Consider the following 17,333-nt stretch of genomic DNA (forward strand, 5'->3'; position numbering starts at 1 on the left):
TTGTAGTGTTGACTCTAATTGTCAACAGCACAGTTGATAAATAGAAGTAAATAGAAGTTACAATAGGAGATTTGGCATTTTTGGGGATGGAAAGTTTTCCTTTTTCATGTAATTTTAGAAATTTTTAATCGACAAAACCACAACAAAATTACATGGGAGATTCTGGAAAAAATGAGAATGCAAATTATATGGAAATGATTCATTAAAATATAATTAAAATGTTGATAAACTTGAGTCAGCTTCATATAAAGGGTTGTTTTAGAGCCTGACTGACCTCCCTGTGGCTCACTGAGCCACCAGTTTTCCTTTGTGCCAGCCTAGTCCTAGGTGAGCCACCACGTTTTGGGCACAGGAGTGATATTTGGGGGACTCTTCCCTCCTACGTGTTTTTGAGATCAGTTTTTAGTACAGGGATCTGAATACTGTGTGTGCTTAAAAAGCAGTTGTTGGGTCCATGTGTTGGAAGATGAATTAGGAGGAAATTGCTGTGCTTTTTACATTTGTACTTTGGGAAAATTCAGAAGGTGCTGTGCTTCCCATGAGGTGAGGGAATCCAGGTATTTTTTGGGATGGAGCAAAAATATTTGAATGTACAAAACCATTAAAGCATGAAAGCACACATAAGACTGCAGTTACCTCTTAGTTTCTAGTTCCTCTAAGCTGAATTTTAAAGACTTCTTTGATGGATGCAGACTTCCATTAAGGTTTCTCTCTAGCATGTCCTCTGAGTCCTGGGAATGGCTGTCATTAAAATCTCAATACCATGCTGTAAGGACCTGAGTATTGTTTTGTTAGATCTGGTAGTGGTCACCTGATCTCTGACTACTGCTGCTGATTGTCCACACTGAGACAATTTCTATCATAGACATCTCTAACATTTCTTCTCATGACTGAATGCCTTGCAGGCTGCATCAAACAGCAAGTAGCTTAAAGGCAAATATTTGCCATTACATAGAAGGTAAATGTCTTGCAAACCTCTATAAGCTCTACTCAGCATCAAACAAACCAGTCTGTTATGCGTATTGCTACAAGAACACAAGTACAAGAACACTTTTGGATACGGTGTTGAACAAGAATTTATTTCTCAACCAGCTTTGTATCTTTTGTTTTAGTTACAAGAACACTTTTTGTTTTTTTCCTTTTAAATGGGACAAAACAATATGAGAAGTCACCCACAACATCTGCTAACATCTAGATAAACATCTCAGTGACTCAGGCTGCTTCTGCCCTGTCTGCCAGGCCTCTACTGCCACCCACCGTGTGTTGCAGAGGAGAAGCTCCAGGTGTGTTGTCAGCTGGAAGTCTTTTGTATCTGTTATGCAAATTGCCATGTGAATCACCAAACAGTGTGATTTACTCAATATGTAGAATTTTGCAATGGATAATTGTTTCCCTATAAACAGGCAAATCTTCAAATCTTTTAAAGGGCTGTTTTCATTCAAAAGGGTTGCTGAATAATCCTGGTTAAATCCTGTAGAAACTGAATTTAAAAACTGCTCAACTGAGCTTGAATTATGATCTCTGGAAATATAGATTAACTGGGCCCATATTTTTCTTACATTAGTCTCTGAAATAACATAGGTACATTTGAAAATAACACACTGTGATAAACTCCCATCTGTTGTCCTCCCTCATGGAGAGCTGATGTATGTCATTGTTCTTTGCTGTGTGCAACTCAGGACTTTCCAACTTGAAACATCACATTTGGGTAATGTTTTAAAATCATCCATGCCGTGGATGATTACTTTAATTCCTTAATTTTTACCCCATCAGTTGATCCCAGACAACTTGTCAAAAGCAGCACCTGGTTTCCTACTGGCTGGTGGCTGCCTGCACCCCGCAGAGGCAGAAGGCAACCACTAGCCTGCCTGCAGTGAGCCTGGGCACAGCACTGCTCCTGTGGCCACTCTTCTCAGGAGCAGGTCTCTTCAGAGCTGTTCTCACAGCAGCTTTCCCAAACAATAAATTTCTCTGATATAAAACAGCACTGTGCAAATTTTATTATTGCATGTCACTAGAACATACCAAAATGGTCTTAGTGACGAATCAGTTAATAAAGCCCTTTACCCTGTTCTTTTAGTGTCCCATCTCCCATGTAGTGTTTAGGTTTATGGGCTTTTATAGGCTCCAGTGATAACTCTCATCAGCAGAGTCTTAATGCAGCCATAGATAACTGTAGTCAGGAGGAGGTCACTGACATGCTAGGAAAATCTTCTGTCTCCTCATGAAGGGCAGTCCAAAAATAGAATCTTAACTGGTCCTATTAACTCTTTAAGGTCCTTATCACATCTCTTGTGCATGTACTTGGTGAGTTGATATCACATTTTCCCTTTGAACACGCCATAAATGTGTGATCTGTTTCCTCATAGATTTTTGGCATGTTTAGCTGTGCAGTGGTGTGCAGCACTTAGTAAGCGTTGTCACAGATGTTACCAGGGAAGACAGGCTCTGAAATACTAATGCTTTTATTTCAAAGATCCTCATTACATCAGCTGAGACCAGTGTTCTCCAGTGCCCAGAAAGAGGAAGCAGAGGAGAGCAGAGAGGTGTGTCCCCTTCTGACTCCCAGAACACTGCTGGGTTAAAGGCTGGGCAATCTCTCTTGCCCTCCTGACATCTTGTACACCCCTGGCTGGGAGAGAGGAACAGCAGTTCAGCAGCACAAACCACAGAGGTCCTGCTGAGAAGTGACAGTGCACAACAAACCTCCTTTGGTGGCTGACCCAGCTCCACAATTTGACTGGGGTTCACCTTTAGGCAAAGGTGAATATCAGGAACATCAAATCCATGGCATCAGGAAGAGTGGCTGCCCCAGGCCATGCCAGGCAGGAGTGTCACACTGCAGCCTCTCCCCCAGAGGAGCAGGAGGAACCTGGTTCTACCCTGCAGTGCTTTGCTGGGCTGCTCTGCAAATATAAATGGCTTCTCTGTCATAGGGGAAGATGTCCAAAGTGTATTTACAGTCCAAGGCTCTTCTGTGTCTAGCTGACAGTTCTGGTGCTGCTGAAGATCCATACTTGTGGCCAGCCTGTCTTTCATTTTTGGTATGAAAGTATTTTCCCATCAAAGATGCTTTCAGAAGAATCCAATTTTCAGTTGACAGTTTGGTGAAAGCAAAACCTTTCCTTTCTGACTACTTTGCCAAACTTTACTATGAGTTATGTAATTTTAGATGAAGATGTATAGAGCTTTGGCTGCTTTCTCTCATGAAACTCTTCAATTTAGCAAAATAATATAGGGAAGAGAGTGCCACATTTCATCTTGGTGGGAGCAGGGACTTCAATTTGTGAGTGAAGACAGTTGTAAAACCAAAGTTTTATGAGGTAAAATTTAGATCACAGATTAAAATTTTCTAATGTCATGGAAAAGTCATGGAAAAAAAAAAAAAGTCATGGAAAACCTTGCCAGTCATCCTAGCTGTATCCCCTTCATCTCCCACAGCACAAAACAAGAAAATCACGCTGTCCAAACAGAAAGGATGTGAACACACATTCACACATTTCTCAGGTTGCTGCTAACAACAGTTTTATTAAACAACAGATACATCTTGTGGCAAAAAGCAATAATGGGCATGCTGAACTCAGAGTATGAAGGTCATTTATGTGAAAAATGTATGGTAAATACTTATTGATAAGTTGCAGGCAACCACAGACAAGAGTGAAGAGCTTTATGTGCTACTAGCATAAAACAGAGTTTTCAATCCAGTGACAGCATTAACTGTTTTGAAACCCCTCAGGGCCAATACTGCAAGTGTGTCCTCATATGCCCAGGATAAATATGTCTTTCTCCATCTGGCTCTTCTCTCAAAACAGTTTTATATTGTTCTACTGACTGCAGTGCATATATCATCCTCCTCAGATCTCCAGAAGAGTAGAACTGAGTCAACAGAACTGAGGATAAATGTAGTAAAATTTTGAGTGATACCAGGTGATAGGAAAGCATTCACAAATGAGTATTATAAAGGGAATTAGGGAAAAAGTTTAGACAAAAAGGAAAACATTAAGGTAGCAGAAAATTATTACTGGTTTGAAGATACAGAATTCAGTCAGTACAGAGAAATGTAAAATTACATCTTTAAAAATTATGAAGAGTATAAAAGAAAATGCTTTTGGTTTACAAGTTCTAGGTAGGAAAGGGGGGAAGGGAAGTTTTCTATCTAAGATTGCTAGTGGTTACTAGACCTAACCATTACATGTTATATTATTGATCATTTTAAAAGCTGAATGGGCCTTTTGGATATGTGTGTTATCTCAGAAATTGACTCCATATGAGTGGTATGTGAATGATATTTTACTGATTCCAGTCCTAGCTGTGTGTGTGACATGGTCTGTCACTGCTTTTTCACCTTTTGTGCACTGGAGCCATTTGTTCTGGCTTAAAGCTTACAGAGAATTTAAGACCTGTCATGTAACAAGACAGCAAAAAGTGGAAAGGGACCATAAAAGCCAGTAAAATCTTTGTTATATTCATCTAATATAACTAGGAAACATAGATATACAGCTCTGCTGTACTCTGACCACATACATAAGTAGGGGACGCTGAACACTGATGTCTAAACAAAAATAATTTTTCTCCAATGAGGCATCACCCTAATGGCCTAAAAGACAGTCTCTCCTGTATTCTTCTGGCTGAAGCTCAGTTGCTCTGTTTTAAGGGCCAAATCACCAGTCATGACATGGCAAAATTCTTTTGCCTGTGTGTGAGCAGACTTGGCATGGCCAGGCAGTGATGTGCAAACCCTAATGGGCAAAGATTAAGGGCTTTGATGCACTGGAGAAGGGCACCAGACTTCAATTTGATGGATTATTAATAATTGGTCGTGAGTGTGCTCTTTGGGTTTCTCTCCCCTTCCTTTAGCTATCTGGTTTTAATGAAAGGATATTTATTCTCTATTAGCTCTTTGGTGCCTGTCTCCCTATTTCTCTTTTCCAGATACCTCTCACAACTGTTGTATTGTTCTCTCTTTGGGGAGTTCTTCAAGAGAGGCACATACCTGTCCTGCAAAGAAAGAGTTGTACAGGAGTTGCACACAGTGCCATCACAATGCTGCAGAAATGGACCCTTGTATTTCTTCATCCATTTTTGCAATAAAGAAAATTCTATTTGACTTTTGTAGCAGTGTTGCTTGTATTCTCATTGCCTCCCACTTGAGCATAGCAATTCTTGATCGGGTACAGCATCAGATTGCAGCGGGGTTAGCATGTGGTAGCAAGAATGATGCTGGGGGGCCTGAAGGAGAGAGCATTGCTCTAATTTTAAATCACTGAACTGGCAGCTTCATCTTAGATCAGCTTACCCAGACTCAAAGGATATTGCTATCATCTATTTAACTGAAATTAACCTTCACTGATATGAGGTAATTAAGTTCTAAAATCAGTGTCAAACTTCTGTTAATCAGTCCCCATGTGACACTGTCCTTAGGTTTAGGAGCTTATTTTCAAGCTGTGAGAACAGATTTTTAAACCCAGCTTTGGGACTTCCTGAGTCCCAGCCAACCTGTGGGCAGCTGAGTGTGTGTGCTATGCAGTCTTTAAATCAAATATGTTCTGCTATGAGAAAATTTTGCAGAGCAAACTGAGACTGTGACCGAGCTTACCTGGCTCCTAGGCACTCTTGTTCTTAGGAGGGAAGGGTAAGGTAAGAAGCCTTCTGATGTGTCCTCTTCCTGTGTGCAGTGAAAGTCTCACCTCCCACAGTCTCTTCTCTGTGTAGGGACAGCAGTAGCATGGCTCCACAGGCCTGCTCTAAAAGAAGGCAGGAAGAGCCTGGGAAGAGCCAGTGCTAGGGACACCTATTTCTGGAAAAGGGCTGAAAGCCATCAAAGCAATTCATGTTTATGGGTCATCAAGGAGGACAGAAATAGGAAGCTGCCTTGTTCATGTCCTCATTTAACAATGACTTATGGACATGGGAGAGGAAACTGTTATTGAATGGCAACAGCAGATGCCAAGTCAGGTTGCTCTGCTGTCTGAATAGGTTAAATCGAATGGATACCATCAGAGGGTGTTAGAGTGTCCTAGAGAAAGGGTATGTGGATCACAAGGATGAGCAGTTTTGCCTCTCAGCCTCACCATTTCCCATAGGCCTGTGTAAAGAGACCTTCCAATGGAATGGCGTTTGGACATGAGGATGTCTGGTCATCTGAGAGGAATCAGCCCTACTTACTGATATTTAACTCTATCTAAACATTCAAAGTTTTACATTTAGGCAGCCATCTGAGGAAAGAAGTGAGTTAGAATCCATATGCAAAGTCCACAATAGTGCCTTGTTTTATTCTAATGGTTTTCCAGACTGGCAACTATTGTGAAGATACTTTGGGATTTAAGTTTGCTTACCTTTGTCAAAGCTGACATTGTTGTAATCCTTTTTCTTCTTTTAATATACTGTGACAATCTTCAAACCCTTTTTCTGTATGTGGCCTTAGAGTCTCTCTGGAAGATTTCTTGTTATGCATTGTTCTGTGGTTCTCATCAGTGGTGATAAATTTGTTGAGGGCTAAGTACAACAAGCTCTACTCTACATTCATGAGAAGGCCCTGAGTGACTATAAGGGAAGGTAAGAAGGGGAAGGAAAGGTTAAGTGTTGTCTTTTTAAATTTAAGCACAGCCGAGTTACTGTGCCAACTCCAGCTCACCTCCATGCCCAACACATTCATCCTTCCCATCAAACCTTATGGGTACTGGTGGTGGTCAGTGCTTCACAAGGTTCTCTCTCAGCTGTTCCAAAACACTTGCTCTTCTATTTGATGCTTTCTTGAAAGCCCCCCAAAAAGTAAGTCTGAGAAAACATGCTTTTGCTTGTGTCATCTTGAGTCCAGGTTCAGCATTTTGTGTGCCTCAGCCCATATATAGAGGGAAGCAGCTTACTGGAGTCAAGACCAATAACCAGACCACTTTATTTCTACTGAAATAGAAGCAATATGGGAGAAAATCAGGCTTTGTTTATTCAGGGCAGAGAAAAGATCCTGTTATGGCTGAGACATAAGGCAGTAGGATATACACATCTAGATGTAATGCTACTAAGGTGCTTGTAGGAGTGGAGAGCTGCCAGGCATCCTGATTGGCTTCTAGTGTCTAAACCAAACAGAGTGGAAAAGTGCCTCTGTGCTTTAATGACCTTTCCTGGGGTCACGTTCTAGTCCCATTCATTTGGGGTTTGAATTCTTTTTTTTTTTTCTCTCTTGAGAAAATATTTAAACATTAAAGTTCATCATGAGTCTTGGATGAATTTCTGAGCCCTCCCAAAGGCCTCCAAAACACTCATACCTGTCTGTTGATGCTGACTTGCTGCATTCCTTATTTTGTATGAGGTCTCAGAAATTGGTTTGAGGAGCCTGCTGATGTTCACCATAAAAAAGAAAAGCTTCAGGAATACCAAGAGCCTGGATAAATAGTAGAACTATTGCTCTTTTAGGACACAATTCTTGTGTTCTCAGCCCAGTTTTTGCATTGACTCATTGGATGACCTTGGAGAAAGTATACTGGAACAGGGATTGACTTCATCAGGCTGGTTATTAACTCATCTCAGCCTTGTACTGGTAAAAGAAAGGTTTCTGTGTAAAAGAAAAGCCCCACCAAGGCCATAATTCAGCTCTTTTCATGCTTGCTGGGCTTTACTCTGAGTTTTCTTTTATAAAAACAATGCCATCTTTTATGCATGAGGGGAGTGGATTTTGTCAGGATGGAGTGCTATAAGAGGGGCTTCCATTTGCCAAAGATTCAACACAGCACCAATGGGAAAATCTAAATGAAGCTACTCCAAACATTTTGATCCATGCTGCAATATTATTTGAAACTGGAACTATCCGCATGTTCATCTTGTTCATAAAAGTATATCCCAGAAACTCACATCCCTTACTCTCAAGTATGAAAGAAATGTCTAGCAGCTCCTTTCTTCACCATGTTTTGATAGTGAGGTTGGAGACTGGACTGGAAAACTGCCCAGAGAGAGTTTTATTGGTCACATTCAATTTTAAAATGGTTTATATCTCCCTAAACCCTAGTTTTGCAGTATTTAATATTACTAATGGGATGGTGAGATTGCCAAGCCTTTATCAGCATAGAGATATCAGAATGGAAATAGTAAAATGACACATTAATCTTTGAGTTCTCAATATGTCAACATAGAAACACCACTGCCCATTATCTAAGTGTTACAAAAATACCAAGTAAGAGACCTGCTGGAAGAGCAGTAGAAGTGCTGAGAAATGAATATTGCTGTTGGCCCAATCCTCCCTTTCCTTATTCATCTTCAGTCACAACATGGATTTTTTTTTTTTTTTAATTAGAGACACTAAGTACTCCTATGTATAATAGTTGATCTGTGATGATAGCAGAGCTCTCACTGGCTTCACTGTCATTAGGTGAAACTCCTGGGGACCTGACATTTAGTTTAGGACCTTATGAGTGAGGAGGAAACTAAATAGCAGGCAGCTCATGATTTGCAGGGCTGTGATGGGAGAAGAAGGAGAAGGAGAAGGAGAAGGAGAAGGAGAAGGAGAAGGAGAAGGAGAAGGAGAAGGAGAAGGAGAAGGAGAAGGAGAAGGAGAAGGAGAAGGAGAAGGAGAAGGAGAAGGAGAAGGAGAAGGAGAAAAAAGAAAAAGAAAGAAAAAGAAAAAGAAAAAGAAAAAGAAAAAGAAAAAGAAAAAGAAAAAGAAAAAGAAAAAGAAAAAGAAAAAGAAAAAGAAAAAGAAAAAGAAAAAGAAAAAGAAAAAGAAAAAGAAAAAGAAAAAGAAGAAAAAAGCAACTGTTTCCCAGCTGAGCTTAACCCATTCCCCTTTCTTGGACCAGGAACTATGCTGCAAAGAGTAGTGCACCACACAGGCTGAGGGTTCTGAGCAGAAGCAGCATCTTATCCATATGTTATGGTACCAGTATTTTCCAAAGGCTCTTTATAAGCAATGGAACTGCTGCTTTATAAATTGTCCTCATGAAAGTGGTGATGATTTTATTTGTAGAAGAGGCAATGGGGCAAAACAGAGATTCTTTCTTTTAATTCAAATTTCCTAAGACATAGAGAGAATATGAAGCCAAATGTGGATTTTATCTGCCTTAATATGCAGCTGTACTTTTTTCAAGAGGAGTGCACACAAAACCTCTCCCTTGTGCACAAGGGTTTTGATGTTAATTAGTACGTATACAAGCTCTCAATCCTTTGGTATGGCTCTCTAACAGTACTGTTGGCCTGTCTCCTCCAAAATCAGATCCCACATACAAAATGTATGTTTAAGTCAAACTTTCTCTGTGAGACACTTATCTTAAGCTCCACAGAGGCTTTGCAGGTGTGTCAGAAATAATGAGAGCTCACATAGCTGCAGGGAAAATAAAAAGCTCTGTTTGTTCACTTACTGATCTGGCTGCTTGTGTCATCCACAATGTCAGACAGAATGTCAGCACCTCTGTTTAACTTTTCACAGACCTGATATCCTTAAGTATAACTAATACCTGCTGTATATCTTATGAAGGGTTGGGAAGCATGTCTGAAAATTGCACCAGCAGTTCTATAAGAAATCAATTGATGCTTGTATGCTTTGCCAGTCAGGGGCTGTCTCACAATACCATGGATACAGTAATGATCCTTTCAGTGCATTTTAAAACAACAGAAAAGCCCCAACCACCAACCTTGCAGATTCTTTGCTGTTACTTGCCCAGAGCATTTTATTTAACCAGAATACACTGTGCACTGGTGATAACCTAGTGGAGCACACTGCAGGGGAAATCATTAATGCCCACACATTTGTTCCCTTGGTCACCATGGCCTAAGAATAAAAAGTCATCTGTGGTGATACATGTGCACTTTGCAGGGATTAGCACATCTGTATATTTCCATTTTTTAATAAAATGTCAGCTACATAAGTGTTACAGCACTTGTGATGATTATTGTATTGTGCATCTGCTAAAACTAATGAGGCAAGGAATTTCTAAAGTTCAAACACTTTCTTCATTTCCTAAAGCTCAAAGATAGAACACTTCTGGGAACTGAATACAAATTTCTGAATTGAATTAGGAGGAAAATTGAATTAGGAAATTTTTTTTTCATTTTATAAAGAGTTACATGTCCTACAAAAGTACAACTACACACAGTAGACCACACATTCCAAACTATATAAATAAAAGTCTTGATTTGCATTTATTTCTGGTGGCACATAATAAGTCAGAGCCTCATGTTCTCATTTAAATTAGTAATGTTCTGCTTGTGGTTTTTGTTTGTTTGTTTGTTTGTTATATTTGTTTGGTTTTTTGTTTGTTCAGATTTGGTTTTTTGGTTGTTTTTTTTTTGTTTGTTGGTTGGGATCTTTTTGTTGTTGTTTTTTGGGGTTTTTTTTAATACTGTGGATATGATACCTGATTTTCCCTCAATAAGTCCAATACAGTCTTGTGTGTGTGTATATATATGTTTGTCTATTGAATCGCGTATAAACTTGCATTCTAAGCATACATCCCTGACCAGGCTTGTCTGCAGCTGAGGACTGGACTGCTCTTACCAGCGCTATGCTCAGCTAGTCTGGTGATCCTGACCTGACCACCCTTTCTTAACAAAGCTACCTGCTGAGGCTGACTGCAGCAATACATCCGTTTCTGCAGAGAGCTGGTATAGGCAGGCAATATAATGCATATTGAAGTAGTGTGTGATTTATATTGCATTCCTATTCTTCATTAGGTGTCCATGGAAATAGGCTTAGTGAGCAGATGATGTGGATAACAACTGCACTCTGATAGTGCCAAATATCACCTGGCTTTGAAAGCAAAGGAATTTCCTTGTGTTGTCAATGGTATGGTTGGACTAGGGCAGATTTTTTCTTGGTAAAGAGAAAGTAACTGTTCCCTGTCACAGTAGCCTAAAGCCAGTTCTTAATCATCCATCAACTGACCATTCTTCTGTGGTGTCCTATAACAGCTGTTATGGCCCAAAGATCACAGAGCCTATGGTTACTTGGTTGTTTTCAGAATTAAATTCCTAGTCTAGAAAAATCTCCTAATCCTATCTCAGTCATAGGAGCAGTTAAATTTTGGATTTTCTCTGACTCTTAATGGAAGGCAGTGTTCTGGTGATCTGAAACTTAGGCCAAGCTGAGTTGCAGAGGTCCAAGGGAGCACATTGCACACCTGCACTGAGGATGTAACGTCAGCCACTGTAATTCCAGAAATATAATCCTCCCAATGTGTTAGTACCATCCTACAGAGGTTCAGTCACAGCTGAATAAAAAGAGGTTTTGGTGAAGCACAGCATATGAAACTTTAGGAATAGTTCCTGAATCAAAGACATCCCAAAGTACTTTGCTTCCCTCTGATGTGCATAGCACCATTTCAGTAACTTCCTTATGTTCTTAGCTCCTCCTGTACAGTATTAATTTTTCTGAAATAGAAGTCCTAAATAAAGAGAATCCTGTAAACTTTAATATAGGAATTCATTTTAGCAATGTAAAATTTCCACTTAGATTCAGCAGCGCACAAAGGTAGCAGGCACAAAGTTCAGTAGTAACCTATTTTTGGGTCACACCCTTATGTTAAGAACACCTTTTCCTTACATTTGGGAATATTTGGAATGATGTGGTGAGGTTGTCATAGTAGTCCCCTGTATCTAGCTTTTATAGCTCTCTTTGCATAAGGAATATCTGAGGAATCTTAAGACAGTGGGGCAGGATCATCTTGCTAAGTTGTGTCTTCCATCCCCTTGCAGGCAAGAGCATAGTAATTCTAAACTATTGTTTAAAGCAGCCTCTGAAGTCCTGGGATAGCTTGAGAAGAGAATTAGGGTTTACAGCCATTAGCCACAGCTTCTTTAGTCTTGAAGCCTCTGCATTGCTGTAGAGACCTTGCTCATCTGCATTTCCAAGCTTGCAGTGCACGAGTTTTTAAGTCTGAGTTGCACTACAGCCTGTAGGTTTGAGCTAGATCCCGATGAGTTTGTGTGCACAGGCACAGCCAGGCGCGCCCGTGTGCCAGAGGGCATGCTGTCCTGTGCCTGGAGGTGTCTGCCATGCCTCTACAGGCTGCTCCAGCAGGCTGCCACGTGGGCAGAACAGGTGCTTGTGGGTGGCAGTATCATTTACCCACTGCCATCAGGATGGAGTCACCACTCCACACACTGAACAGTGTCAGCAGCAGTTGTCTATTCAAGATCATGATCCACACAGGCATAGGATTAGAGCAGATTGCTTGTTGCAGCCACCTGAGACCATAGTGTGAGTGTTTGGAAATGGATTGCTGGTTTTGCTTTCTCTCTATATTTGTATTTAGAATGCTTCATTTAGTATAATGCAGCAGGATACTGCTAGTGATGAAGAAAGTTAAGAAAATTCTTAAGTGAAGAGAATACATGCTAGTAGATGCATAGATCCTGAAGGGGAAATAAAAGGAATTATAGGTCCAGCACAGATTTCTCCGCAAACATCTTTGAGGAAACCAAACTTGAAAACATTTTCCATATAAAATTATTTTTTAAAAGTAAAAGAATAAATAAAGCACATTTTTCTCACAGGAAAGATTTCTGTTCCCAGTGTTTCAGCATAATGCAAACTTCTGTTGACTGCAGAAGTAAAAGCAAAGCTGGTGGCTGGTAAGTACATAAGATCTTGAGCTGTGTTGGATAGAAATAGAGATATCTCAAGGGCAAATGACAGCAGAAAGAAGCAGCTGCAGCTCCTTGGTGTGGGCATCTTCACTGTTACTCCAGAACCACATGACCATTGATTTTTTTGAGGCCAAATCTTCTGTTCACACAAGATCACAGAGCATCTTAGTTTACCTAAGTCTCTCAAATTATAAATTTATTCTTCCATCTCTCAGAGTGCTGGGAATATTCGTTCAATCTGAATGCTGAAACTGTAACCCATTATCACTGGGAAAAGCCAATGTTTAGCAATCAGCCTCCACTGTTTACTGTGAATATCAACCAGAACAGCATGTTGTAGTATCAACCTACTTTTCCTCTGCAGGTTACCTCCATCTCATCTTCATCTGACAGTGTGAGACTGCTTCATTAGGAGCCATGTGATAAGGCACAAACCTATCATTTTAAAATTTAAATGGAATTTAAAAGTGTCTGTACACAACCCTGCTATAACTTCCCTTATCCTTGAGTAGTGCAACACTGATTTCCACTCACAGGCTTGACTTAACTGAGTCATTTTCCTTGATGCTTTATAAAGAATCCACTTTGAGCAGTAAATTAATTTTTGCTTTATTTCATATTTATTAATAAATCAACACTTACAGTGCTTTATATAGGGGCTCACTTTTACAAAGGGCTACTGAATACCATCAGCCCTGTTAACCAGAGTTTTCCAGTAAATAGAAAATACCTTGCAGAATTTAGCTCAAAATTAATATCAGGGAAAACAATGTTTGTTCTGAATATGTAATTTGAATGCATTTTTGCATGTTTCAGTGTTTCAGCATGTACTGAAACTGGGGCAATCCTGCCAGAAGTGTTTCATCAGAGAAGTCCTTCTCTGTGAGAGGTCAAGGGCACTGAGTAAATTGCAAAACTGATCCTGAACACAGATTTATTTCATGGAGTCTTAAAAGAGACTGGTGAAACTTAACAGCCTTGTTTACTGCAAAAAACATTTAAAACAAACACTTATCTAAATGCATTTGTCTCTGAAGGCCAGCACAGGGAAAGGTACAATGCATCCACTAATAGTGTCTCTCAGATGTAATTTCTGTTCTTGATTTTTTTCTCATCTGGATACCATGCCTTGTACTAGGGGTAAACTACAAGAGAAAAGCTTTTCAGAAGCAGTGAGTAGTCTAGCAGCCTCCTTCACCATCCTAGATCTGCATGGCTAGTTGCTGGTGGCAGTGGAAGCAAGTAAAAGATCTTCACAGGCTCATACCCTTGGATAAATAGTTGGAAAACCAAGACAGTGGAACAACCATTTGACATTCAGCAGATCTTCCATGCTTAAACTAATATTTTAGTACATTTATTTGTGGCAGGTAGTGGAGCTTGAGGATAACTACAAAATCAGCCCCAACTGTCAGCAGAACGAATATGTCTGCTTAAATGCTGTGTTTGAACTTGATTTTGAGTTCTGGCCCAGGTGAAAAGCCAGCATGCTGCTGTCTAAATATTCATGGTTAACAGCAGCAGAAATGCATGTCATGCACAAAACCCCATTAGTAATGTCCTGTATTGCAAGAGTTCTGTCAGTTTTAAAGGCTTTCAGGATTCCTGAGAGCTAGCAAATGTGAAGTGCTTCAGATGACAAACTACTGCTGTTTCATTTATTGTATATGCAGAATGAGAAATTCAGAACTGATCCAACTTTTTTTTGGGATGTGGCCAAGACAAACTTTGCCCTTTTAACTCTTGTTTTTCTTTACAAGCTGTGTTTAAATACTTTGGGCCCATTTAGTTTTTATTACAAGGAAAACATACTTGCTCTGCGCCTCCTTGTGTCACTATTTTGACATACCAACCCCTTCTTTTCTCTCCAGGCAGTCTCTGGAGAACCTGGATGAGTGTAACAGCTCATTGACTTGCAATGTGATTAATCCTTGGATTAGTAAAAATATGATGCAAACAGATCCTGACCCAGTGCTGAATGCTCTTCTTGCCTGTGCATGCAGTGTTAGGTACCTTACAACTATCTCGAATTGATCAGGACATCCGGATTTTGTAACTTCATTTTATAACTGTTCCTCTCTCTCAAATTCCATCCTGTGAAGTTCTGAGGATATGTAACAAGAAGCCACCCAGTTACTATTCCTTGCAGCTATCTGCCAGTGTCACCTGCTTCTCTGGCATCATCATGCAAGCATGCACGGTCACACTCCCCACTGGAATCTCAGCTCGCGAGTTGAGATTCACACCATCATTCAGCCTGACAAGAGTGTTGACTCCTGGAGCCAGAGCTGTGCTTGGGAGCACATAAAAGCACCAGAATCCCCTACATCTTGGCAGGACTTCAAGGACTATCCCAACGAAGAGATCTTGACAGCATAGTTGTAAACTCCACAGGCCCCAAGGGCTCAAACACCATGATATTTATGCTGCAGGCTGGTTTGCCAAGATAGTATCACTATTATGCAGACATCAGTCCCTGGGTAAGACGTAGCATTTCTCACACCTGTTAATTGGCATTTGAAAAAATTGAAGCTGACTGGAGTGGGCAGTACAACTGAGGAACACAATGCATGCAAAGGCTGTATCCAGTGTTTCTTCTGTTCAAAAAGACTTCAGCTGCAGGGGTACCACAAATAATTGCAAAAGCCAGTATTAAGTGAAAGAATTACATGCTGGATTATTGACATTCCTGGTATATTTAAGACAGTTGTTTTACAGCCTTTCCAGTTCTTGTTATAGAGTTTCTTGTCAGTCTCTGCAAAAAATGTAAGAAGTCCAGAGCTGTTAAATACAAAACATACTTAGGAGGCATCTAATATTATGATCAACTACCTTTAAGATTACATGCAGGCTTTCAAATGAAGCATGATCTTCATACTTTGCTCAGCTCTATCCCTGATGGACATACTGTATCTAAAGTAGGTCCTTCAAAAGTTTCACTAGACTAGTCTGACTGTAAAAGTATGCCCAGGCAATTTTGTATTATTAGGTAATAATTATAACATTAGAGAGGAGAGATGAAGCTGGGGACCTTTGGCAAGTAGTGTTTCTGGAACTTCAGGCGGTGTGAGGTAAGTGCAGAAGCACTAAAGTAAGTTCAGGAAGTTGAGTGTTGACAGCAGATTTCAGACTCTACCTGTTGAAGTAAATGAGGCAATTAATACCTTTGAAAACTAGTTTTCAAGTTTGTTCATGGGGGGAAAACCTTGACAAATTCCAAAGATGTAACTGCGTTACTCAGCTCTGATCCTCAGTATTTTTTCCTGAGAATTGCAAGGCTTACATATTAGCATAACATTTAAAATGAAATTCGACCACAAAAAGTATAATTATGTGTCTTAGACAGATTGCTCCATAAGCAAAACAACAGAACAGAATATTCAAAATTCTGCTAATAACTCTGAGCTCTATTTTTTTAATCTAAAGACAACATTTCTGAACAAACTAATTTTAACTTGGAACAATTCCATTCATTTCCAAGAACTTATAATGACAGAGTAGAGGGTCAGAATCACCTCCCTTGACCTGCTTGTCTCATCTGCAAAAATTCTGTAATAAGATTCCTGCTCAGATTTTCTCCTAATTGTTTCTTTATTTCTAATAATAGTGAACAAAACAAGTATGTCTGCCAGGTACTGTTGTACATTTTTCACTTCCTCCATCTCCCCTCACCACCCATTCTTTATGTGCCCTCAGACTTGTTGCTCTTTTTAATTGTTATATTTCAGGTATCAACCTCTGTATTTTTCTCCTATTGAATCTTGTTTTCTGTTTAGAGTTTTTTGGGGGGTTTTTGTTTTCAAAATGGCTTTCCCACTTCACGTAACCGCCTGTCTTCCAAAAGAGCATCTCTGGCATTTGAAACCGGTGCACGCAGGTCCTCCCGGTGAGGTAAGAGGGCAGGGAGCGGGAGCGCTGAGATGAGGCGAGTGGAGGGCGGCCGAGGTCCGGCGGGGTCCGGGGTCCCTCTGGCGGCCACCAGCCCCTCGCCCCTCTCGGTGCCCGCTCGCCCGCGGGAGCAGCCGCGCATCCCTGCGCCGGCCTCGCCCCCGCCCTGCTCACTCCGCGCTTGAAACCTGCTTGCCTGACTCTTTTTACTTCTTGGAGTAGCAATTTTCAGCTGTCAAACTCATTCTCCTTTCCTTTGCTAAGTCCGGTACTTATCCTGCATTATGAGTGGCTTGAAAAAATGTTGGCTGTGTCAACTGCCAAAAGTTTGACATCAGAATTTAAAGTGCAAAAACGTTTACATGATGCTAGCCTACTATTTCAGCTGATGCTATTTTAAACTTACAAATCCCCATTTATTGACTGAATATTCTTGTCATAGCACACTTGTGTAGACTTTTACAGAGAGGGGAAGCACCAAGAGAATCCCTGGCCAGAGTGGCACACTGTGCAACTCAAATTCTGAATCCTGCCATGAATTTTTTCAAATGGCAGATCATATCTTTAGAACTTACTGCAAGTTTGTGTAAAACTTTGGACACTGAACACTAAAAACATTGATTTTGTCCTGCATTCTTGTTCCTGGGATGCTTTGTCTGGTGATGTTAACATGGGCATTTCAGCTTTTTCTGACTAATAGAACCTCCTACTTTCAACTTAAACCGACTAGCAGGAAGTCTGCTTTCCTTAGTGTTTTTCAATGAACTGAAAGTTTGAACTCCTGAACTTGCTGTGATTGAAATGATCATATTATGTCGTTTCTTCCCCAAATCATGTACTTTGTGAGTTTACAAGTTTTGATACTGTAGTAC

This window comes from Lonchura striata, chromosome Z (genome assembly GCF_050655825.1).
Source record: "Lonchura striata isolate lonStrDom1 chromosome Z, ASM5065582v1, whole genome shotgun sequence".
NCBI lineage: Eukaryota > Metazoa > Chordata > Aves > Passeriformes > Estrildidae > Lonchura > Lonchura striata.